We start from the raw sequence: 10,854 nt of genomic DNA, 5'->3' as shown, positions 1-10,854 counted from the left end.
CTTCAGTACATGGTTCCTTCCTTTCTATGCGAATGACTCATAGTTGCATTTCTGGGTTTCTTCCTAAGTAACCTCAGTTGTAATATATTTACACGGCAAATGGTGTAGCTCTATAGCCCGGGTGTCTGTACACTACCAGGAAACTCTTTTGGAATTCGTTTATCTTTTTAGCTGAGTGCAATGGGATAAAACAAAAACGGGTGTTACTGGGACTTCACTGGCAGTTCAGTGGTTAAGACCCGCGCTTCCACTGTAGGAGGAACAGTGTCGATTGCTAGTCCAGGAATTAAGACCTTACAGGAGCCTGGCACAACCAGAAAACACACAAAAAAATCAGTGCTACCAGCTTCACCATAAGCTGATGTACTGAAATGCCTCCAAAACTGGATATGATGTTAGTTCTAGTCAGAAATATTCATTCTGCACCACCTTCCTTCCTCCTGCACATACATACCCTTCTCTTATCAGATTCTCCAAGTTTTTGTTGAATTTGCAAAATAGTTTGGTATCAAATATTGTTTTACAATGTTTATTGAGTTGAATAGAGAGATAAAATCCAGAATGCACTTTAGTTCCCAGTTCAGTTCAGTTCAGTTGCTCAGTCGTGTCCGACTCTTTGCGACCCCATGAATCGCAGCACACCAGGCCTCCCTGTCCATCACCAACTCCCAGAGTTCACTCAGACTCATGTCCACCAAGTCAGTGATGCCATCCAGCCATCTAATCCTCTGTCGTCCCCTTCTCCTCCTGCCCCCAATCCCTCCCAGCAGCAGGGTCTTTTCCAATGAGTCAACTCTTCACATGAGGTGGCCAAAGTATTGGAGTTTCAGCTTTAGCATCAGTCCTTCCAAAGAACACCCAGGACTGATCTCCTTTAGAATGGACTGGTTGGATCTCCTTGCAGTCCAAGGGACTCTCAAGAGTCTTCTCCAACACCACAGTTCAAAAGCATCAATTCTTTGGCACTCAGCTTTCTTCACAGTCCAACTCTCACATCCATACATGACCACTGGAAAAACTATAGCCTTGACTAGATGGACCTTTGTTGGCAAAGTAATGTCTCTGCTTTTTAAAATGCTATTTAAAAGTAGTACGTCAAGGCTGTATATTGTCACCCTGCTTATTTAATTTATATGCAGAGTACATCATGAGAAACGCTGGGCTGGAAGAAGCACAAGCTGGAATCAAGATTGCAGGGAAAAATTTCAATAACTTCAGATATGCAGATGACATCACCCTTACGACAGAAAGTGAAGAGGAACTAAAAAGCCTCTTAATGAAAGTGAAAAAGGAGAGTGAAAAAGTTCACTTAAAGTTCCCAGTTAGTCCCCCTATCAAATCCTCATTAAATTTTTGGGATATTAGTCAAATAATAAATATTTGGAATATTTTGTCATGATTCTATCACACCTTTTTCATCATGTGTTTTACAAATGTGTCATAGAGGAAGAGAGGACCAGATTCCAGAAGTCTGAAAAATAGCCCACATGTAAACTACCTTAATTTGGATAATAAGCAACAGATCAGGTATCAATTTAATAATGGATCACATGGTAGAAAATATAATGACAATTTGCGAGGGAAGAGATCTTCGAAAAACTTTATCAGCTTTATTTCTTCTTATGAGAACAAGAATTTAAATGGTTTTATTATACAATATGCTAAAAGTTATTCTTATCTCAGCTCTGTTACAGAAACCTAGGAGCAGAAACACCCTATTAAATGGACTCCAGCATGGAACACTTATAGCAAACCCAGTCTGAAGATCATCACTCCCCAAGTCAAGGGAAAATGGAATGAAAGTGTCACATCATAACAAGAGAAAACACCAAAGACTAGTAACAGATGACACCATTCATTTGTTCATTTATTCACTTATTTGTCAACACTGAATGCCTTTTTCAGTAGTGAGTAGTAAAGCTTGGCATCAGGGTTTTAATAATGAAACAGCCTTGTGTTTGATGATAGAGTCTATGGAGGAATATAGTCAAGTAAACCACATTTGACGCGTAAGCAATTACAGAGATACTGAAGATACTGGAGAGTCTGATAATAATTATCGGCTCCCTTTCAAGAAAATGCATATTCTAAATATACAAAAGTTTAGTGTTCAATTGCAGATGTTTCCAGGACCCTCAAATATTCATCCACAGACCACTAAATACTACCAGAGTCAGAACATCTGGTTTATGAAGTCTCACTAATTTGTATCTTGGTGCCCAACTGTAGAATAGCAGCACATAAGTTCTGTGACCATGTGAACATTTTCAGTAGATATAGCTTTCTGTGGATAAAAATATCCTTGCTATGGGCCAGATGCCCTTGGTACAAAGTAATTTCTAGAGACTTACCACAGTTGACTTAAACTTCAGTAATGCGTGCCCTGTTGTACTCATATAATCATTTGTTTATAAAGTGCTGTTCCAACAAGCATAAGATTATTAACAAGGCTATTTTTATTTACCATGTTTCCAAACCAGGTCATCTACCAGAAGAATTAATTTATAAGGTAAAAAGTACAGATAGTCCAAAAGAATTGGCTCAGATTAAGTATCTGCTTGTGGTAAAAAGAAATACTTCACTGATATTTCTGGATTCATCCAAAGCTAAATCCAGATCTTTTTTTTTTTTTTTTTTTGCAGCTTTAATTTCCATGTTTAAACATTTTGAGGTTGCCAATGCATAGGTTGCTAACTAAAATATAACTGAATAACACTAAAATACCTCTTCAATTGTCAATTCAAAACTTCCATGAAAAAAGAGATTCTGTGTTTTTTTTCCCCCTTTTTGCACAAATCAATAAAAAAAATATCCAATTGAAATTCACTTAGGTATAGATTTAGATACTCTTGAAAATTAGCTGAGTTTCAATCAAAAATAAAAAGGAATAACTGAAACAAGCAAATGTTTCTTTTGGAAGGAACGTGATTAACTAAATAAAGTAGATTTATTTTTATAGAATGAGAAACTGAAGCTCAGATTCATAAAAGGGGCACTTGGTTACAGGGAAAATGACATAGTCCTATAGACAAAGCTTTCCATCTCCAACAATACCACTCTTTATACTAGCAAATGCTTTTGTTTTCAATTTTATTCAAATTCATTTCTATAGGCTAGATTTAATTAAAGGAAAAATAAAGCAAAACACTCATTCATTAAAAACAAAATTCATCCATTTATCATGCTTTTTTTATCCATTCCATCAGTTAATATACTAAGTATCTATTGAGTAAGTTTCACATGTTCTGCCCAAGGCTTGGAAAGGAGACCTGGCTAGAGCAGTCAATTGGGGAACTGGTGCTAAGACAGGAAGTTGGAAATGTAAGCAGGAGCCCATCCAGAAGGCCTTGCTGGGACAGAAGAGAGCTCAGATTTTTTTACAAATGCAAAATTAACCCATTCAAAGGTTTTAGAGAAGGGTGTAATGCAAACCAACATATTTTAAATCAATCTCCTCTTAACTTTTAAACGTTTGCTCTGGTAAAATTACAGCTTCTATCAAAACACACCTTGCATTTTTCTTTCTCTGTAATGCACAACTTCTTTCCATGTGGAAACTTTTATACCAATTAACTATTTAATGATATGAAACTTTGAGGATCTAAAATACATGAATTTTGAAAATCATTTAGGAAAAATGTATTTGGAGGCACACTCAAGTTCAGAAGATTTTAAGTTCAGTCCAGACTGTTAGCTTCCATGACTAGGTCACTGTGAAAATGCTGTGTCCGCTTTACTTTGACTCTAAGAGTCTATTGATTTGTGGCTACTACTTCAAACTGGCTACAAAACCATGCTTCTTTTTTTATCTATGTACTGTCTTCTCACACTTCTCTCAGGGTCACAGTATTGTCTGTCTTTGCCCTCCCACTCCTTCATATCTCTTATTAGTAAAGTCAGCAAAGTATCATGTAACCAAGTCATCAAGAAACTTCTTTATACTAAACACCATGAAGGATATTACAAAAGACACACACAAAAGGAAACTCTTAGGGAAGAAAAAGAAGAAGAAGAAAAAAATAACACAATATATTTTAGGCAAAGGCATAAATAAGATTATTTTAAAAAGTGAAAATAATATTTGTAATACCAGCAACTTTATAGGCAGATATGCTTTTATTGAATACCAAATATGTTGTTCCAGCTATTAGCAGCTAATATCATCATATGATTACCAGCACTGAAGAACATGCTAAACACTGTGCATATATGGTCTCATGCAATCTTTCTAGCCGCTCTATAGTCAAATAGATGGGCACTATTATTATTCCATATTGTAAAGTAAGAAACAGAGAATTTGGCTCCAGAGCTTGGACATTTTACCCAGACTCTTCTCAAACTCCTATAAGGATGAGAATCACTTGAAGAACTTGTTAAAAATACAGAGACATGAATACTATCATTTTTAGCAGATTCTGAGATGAGGCCAAAGAATGTGAATTTTTATAAACTCATAAACTATCATTAATCACTACCACCACCACCAAACCATCACTCTAACCCAAATGCAATGATTCTGATATTGATGACCCATTAGCTACATTTGAAAAACTTTGTGCTATGATACACTATATCCCCTAGGACTGTATTAAAATTTATATGCACACACTCACTGGGAAATAATGTTAAAATATTTTGATTCAATAGATCTAGGGTGAGCCCTGAGATCCTGTATTCCTGAAAAACTTAGAAGTGATGCCAATGTGGTTAGTCAAGACATACATTTTCAGTAGGCAAGACCAACTACAGTGCCAGAAAGTTTAAGGTTAAAGATATAAGAGATGTTAATTCTCTTTCATAAAGAATTTATACTCTCCATCAACAAAATGAACAGATAACTTATGAAATGGGAGAAAATATCTGCAAATAATATATTTGGTAAGGGTTGCATATTGGTAAAAGCCTGGGCAGCTGCGACAGCACAAAAGTGCAGCTGAGAGGAGCTACCCCATGTCCGAGGTCGGGGCAGCGGCTGAGAGTGCCAGGCTGCGATGGCGCAGGAACAGCCAGAGGAGCTACCCCATGTCCGAGGTCAGGGTCGGTGGCCGGGAGGAGCTACCCTGCCTCCGAGGTCAGGGGTGGTGGCCGGGAGGAGCTATCCCACATCCAAGGTCAGGGGTGGCGGTCGAGAGTGCCAGGCTGCGACAGCACAGGAGCAGCCAAGAGGAGATATGCCCCAGGTCAGGGGCAGTGGCCAGGAGGAGCAACCCCACATCCAGCGAGCGGAGCCTGCACAGGCGCAGGAGGGCCTAGAGGAGCTACTACACGTTCAAGGACAGGAGGGGCGGCGGTGAGGAGATACCCCTCATCCAAGGTAAGGAGCAGCGGCTGCACTTTGCCAGACCAGCTGTGAAGAGATACCCCACGTCCAAGGTAAGAGAAACCTCAGTAAGACAGTAGGTGTGGCAAGAGGGCGTCAGAGGGCAGACACACTGAAACCATAATCACAGAAAACTAGTCAATCTAATGACACTAGGTACCACAGCCTTGTCTAACTCAATGGAACTAAGCCATGCCCGTAGGGCAACCCAAGATGGGCGGGTCATGGTGGACAGGTCTGACAGAATGTTGTCCAGTGGAGAAGGGAAGGGCAAACCACTTCAGTATTCTTGCCTTGGGAACCCCATGAACAGTATGAAAAGGCAAAATGATAGGATACTGTAAGAGGAACTCCCCAGGTCAGTAGGTGCCCAATATGCTACTGGAGATCAGTGGAGAAATAACTCCAGAAAGAATGAAGGGATGGAGCCAAAGCAAAAACAATACCCAGTTGTGGATGTGACTGCTGATAGAAGCAAGGTCCGATGCTGTAAAGAGCAATATTGCATAAGAACCTGGAATCTTAGGTCCATGAATCAAGGCAAATTGGAAGTGGTCAAACAGGAGATGGCAAGAGTGAACATTGACATTCTAGGAATCAGTGAACTCAAATGAACTGGAATGGGTGAACTTAACTCAGATGACCATTTTATCTACTACTGCAGGCAGGAATCCCTTAGAAGAAATGGAGTAGCCATCATGGTCAACAAAGAGTCCGAAATGCAGTACTTAGATGCAATCTCAAAAACAACAGAATGATCTCTGTTCGTTTCCAAGGCAAACCATTCAATATTACAGTAATCCAAGTGTATGCCCCAACCAGTAACGCTGAAGAAGCTGAAGTTGAACGGTTCTATGAAGACCTACAAGACCTTTTAGAACTAACACCCAAAAAAGATGTCCTTTTCATTATAGGGGACTGGAATGCAAAAGTAGGATGTTAACAAATACCTGGAGTAACAGGCAAATTTGGCCTTGGAATACGGAATGAAGCAGGGCAAAGACTAATAGAGTTTTGCCAAGAAAATGCACTGGTCATAGCAAACACCCTCTTCCAACAATACAAGAAGAGAGGACTCTACATATGGACATAACCAGATGGTCAACACCGAAATCAGATTGATTATATTCTTTGCAGCCAAAGATGGAGAAGCTCTATACAGTCAGCAAAAACAAGACCAGGAGCTGACTGTGGCTCAGACCATGAGCTCCCTATTGTCAAATTCAGACTTAAATTTAAGAAAGTAGGGAAAACCACTAGACCATTCAGGTATGACCTAAATCAAATCCCTTAGGATTATACAGTGGAAGTGAGAAATAGATTTAAGGGACTAGATCTGATAGATAGAGTGCCTGATGAACTATGGACAGAGGTTCCTGACATTGTACAGGAGACAGTGATCAAGACCATCCCCATGGAACAGAAATGCAAAAAAGCAAAATGGCTGTCTGGGGAGGCCTTACAAATAGCTGTGAAAAGAAGAGAAGTGAAAAGCAAAGGAGAAAAGGAAAGATATAAGCATCTGAATGCAGAGTTCCAAAGAATAGCCAGGAGAGAAAAGAAAGCCTTCTTCAGCGATCAATGCAAAGAAATAGTGGAAAACAACAGAATGGGAAAGACTAGAGATCTCTTCAAGTAAATTAGAAATACCAAGGGAATATTTCATGCAAAGATGGGCTTGATAAAGGACAGACATGGTATGGACCTAACAGAAGCAGAAGATATCAAGAAGAGGTGGCAAGAATGCACAGAAGAACTGTAGAGAAAACATCTTCATGATCAAGATAATCTCGATGCTATGATCACTCACTAGAGCCAGACATCTTAGAATGCGAAGTCAAGTGGGCCTTAGAAAGTATCACTATGAACAAAGCTAGAGGAGGTGATGGAATTCCAGGTGCGCTATTTCAAATCCTGAAAGATGATACTGTGAAAGTGCTGCACTCAATATGCCAGCTAATTTGGAAAACTCAGCAGTGGCCACAGGACTGGAAAAGATCAGTTGTCATTCCAATCCCAAAGAAAGGCAATGCCAAGGAATGCTCAAGCTACCACACAATTGCACTCATCCCACACACTAGTAAAGGGATGCTCAAAATTCTCCAAGCCAGGCTTCAGCGATACGTGAACTGTGAACTTCCAGATGTTAAAGCTGGTTTTAGAAAAGGCAGAGGAAACAGAGATCAAACTGCCAACATCCGCTGGATCATTGAAAAAGCACAAGAGTTGCAGAAAAACAACTATTTCTGCTTTACTGACTATGACAAAGCCTTTGACTGTGTGGATCACAATAAACTGTGGAAAATTCTGAAAGAGATGGGAATACCAGACCACATGACCTGCCTCTTGAGAAACCTATATGCACATCAGGAAGCAACAGTTAGAACTGGCCATGGAACAACAGATTGGTGCCAAACAGGAAAAGGAGTATGCCAAGGCTGTATATTGTCACCCTGCTTATTTAACTTATATGCAGAGTACATCACGAGAAACGCTGGCCTGGAAGAAGCACAAGCTGAAATCAAGATTGCTGGGAGAAATATCAATAACCTCAGATATGCAGATGACACCACCCTTATGACAGAAAGTGAAGAGGAACTCAAAAGCCTCTTGATGAAAGTGAAAGAGGAGAGTGAAAAAGTTGGCTTAAAGCTAAACATTCAGAAAACGAAGATCATGGCATCTGGTCCCATCACTTCATGGGAAATAGATGGGGAAACAGTGGAAACAGTGTCAGACTTTATTTTTTGGGGCTCCAAAATCACTGCAGATGGTGACTGCAGCCATGAAATTAAAAGACGCTCACTCCTTGGAAGAAAAGTTATGACCAACCTGGATAGCATATTGAAAAGCAGAGACATTACTTTGCCAACAAAGGCCCATCTAGACAAGGCTATGGTTTTTCCAGTGGTCATGTATGGATGTGAGAGTTGGACTGTGAAGAAAGCTGAGCGCTGAAGAATTGATGCTTTTGAACTGTGGTGTTGGAGAAGACTCTTGCAAGTCCCTTGGACTGCAAGGAGATCCAACCAGTCCATTCTAAAGATCAGTCCTGGGTATTCTTTGGAAGGAATGATGCTAAAGCTGAAACTCCAGTACTTTGGCCACCTCATGCGAAGAGTTGACTCATTGGAAAAGACTCTGATGCTGAGAGGGATTGGGGGCAGGAGAAGAAAGGGACGACAGAGGATGAGATCGCTGGATGGCATCACCAACTCGATGGACATGAGTTTGAGTGAACTCCGGGAGATGATGATGGACAGGGAGGCCTGGCTTGCTGAAATTCATGGAGTCGCAAAGAGTCGGACATGACTGAGCGACTGAATTGAACTGAATACCCCAAATACATAAAGAACTCATATAACTACAGACAGTGTATAACCATCTGATTAAAAAAGGGGAAGAAGGTTGAGGTCTACCCCTATGGGCTTTTTCTATAAAACCTACATTGTTGGAAATGCCTCAGAGAGTAACTATGTAGTTTCCTTTACTCATATAACTACCTGTTAGATCTGTGGAAAGAACTTTGAGAGAGAGCTGCCAATTAAACTAGGAAAAACCTAACAAACCTTTTTTTTTTTTTTTTTAATCTTGGGTACTGGCATATCACAATGATCTCTGTCAAGTTCCAGGGTGTGATAACTTAAGAATGAATATGATTTGAACTTAATACATTTTTAGAGGGTGCCATTATGAATTAGGCAGATCCATTTTCTGGCCCTAAACATGATCTTCTAGTAAACTGCTTGAGGAAATTGGATCTCCAAATTTACAGGTGGGAAATTTTGAAGTACATTCCATTGAAGATCAAAGAGGCCCAACTAACACAATTGTGGGCAGATACACATGACAGCTGTGGGTTGAACAGAGTTTCTTTTTGAAAGGGCTATCTTGAAGATTATGACTTTGGAGAAGCTAAGGTGATTGGCAGTGGAAAGAATCAGGATGTGTGGAAGTTCCTTAAAAATTTATTGACTTAAATCACTCTGCCTCTGTTATACATAATAAAAAGAAACTCTTTATAGTGTGGGGGCGGGGGGGGGTGGGGAGTGGAGGAGGATCTGAATAGACTTTTTTCCAAAGAAGACATACAGATGGTCAATAGGTACATGAAGAGATGTTCAGCATCACTAATTACCAGGGAAATGCAAATCAAAACCATAATGATATGTCACCTCACTTCACCCCTACTAGAAAAGCTACTATAAAATAGTCAATAAATAAGAGTTGGTGAGGATGTAGAGAAAAGAGAACCCTTGTACACTGGTGGTGGGAATTTAAGTTGGTGCAGCCACTATCAAAAACTATGTAGAGGTTTCTCAAAAAATTTAAAAATAGAACAACTGTATGATCAACCAATTCCACTGTTGGGAATTCATTCAAAGAAAACCAAAACACTAGTTAGACAAGATATATGCACACTGATGTTCATTTCACAATTATTTTTGATAGCCAAGATATTGAAGCAACCTATGTCCACCAAGAGTTGAATGGATAAAGAAAATATACACATATATTCATACATACACACACACACACACACACACAGAGGAACATTACTCAGTGACAAAAAAATAATAAAATCTTGTAATTTGCAACAACATGGATGGATCTAGAGGGTATTATGCTAAGTGAAATTAAGTCAGACAAAGACAGACAATACATGATCATATTTACATGTGGCGGGAAAAAACAAAAACACGAAATTCATTGATACAGAGAATAGATTGGTGGTCCAAGAGCAGGGATTAGAGGACAGACAAAATTGATGAAAGGGGGTACAAAGCTATACTTATAAGATAAATAAGTCATGGGGATGTGATATGCAGTATCATCATGGTAGTTAGTTATGCTATATTGCATATTTGAAAATTCTTAAATGTTTTCAACACAAGAAAAAATTATGACTATGGATGATGACAGATGTTCACTAAACTTACTGTGGTGATCATTTTGAAATATATACAAATATCAAATCCTTATGTTGTACACCTGAAATTAATATAATGTTATATGTCAATTTTAGCTCAATAAAATAAAGATTTATAGTTTAGAGAAGCAAATGGAGATAAAGCCAGACGCTCTGGGAACATGAGGCATGTGGAGGGGGAAGTGACAGAAAGCTTACTAGAAAAAGATATATGAGTTGAGATTTGAAGGAAACAATCTCATTCAGTTACATGCTCCTTAGAAATTTATTTAATACAAGAAATGAGCAAGGAGGTGGTCCTAAGATGGTGGAGGAACAGGAAGGGGAGACCACTTTCTCCCCCACAAATTCATCAAAAGAGCATTTAAACGCTGAGTAAATTCCACAAAACAACTTCTGAATGCCGGCAGAGGACATCAGGCACCCAGAAAAGCAGCCCATTGTCTTCGAAAGGAGATGTTTTATCAACAGTGCTGTATAGATGGAGAAGTCTTGAGGCTACTGCAAAAATAAGACTGAAAACCAGATGCAGGAGGCTTAAGTCCAAATCCTGAGAACACCAGAGAACTCCTGACACCAGGGAACATTAACTGACAGGAGCTCA

General features: G+C 39.4%; 1 non-coding gene across 1 annotated transcript; it reads left to right on the top strand.

Moving 5' to 3' along the window:
* The first annotated feature begins 8,727 nt into the window (after positions 1–8,727).
* Positions 8,728–8,857, top strand: LOC112446868 (small nucleolar RNA SNORA18). Its single transcript, XR_003034954.1, has one exon. It is a non-coding gene; the product is annotated as a small nucleolar RNA SNORA18 (small nucleolar RNA).
* Positions 8,858–10,854: the final 1,997 nt, after the last annotated feature.

The sequence above is a fragment of the Bos taurus genome, chromosome 5, assembly GCF_002263795.3.
Source record: "Bos taurus isolate L1 Dominette 01449 registration number 42190680 breed Hereford chromosome 5, ARS-UCD2.0, whole genome shotgun sequence".
Taxonomy (NCBI): Eukaryota; Metazoa; Chordata; class Mammalia; order Artiodactyla; family Bovidae; genus Bos; species Bos taurus.
The sequence above is the reverse complement of the archived record's forward strand: the minus strand, read 5'-3'. Positions and strand labels throughout refer to the sequence as shown.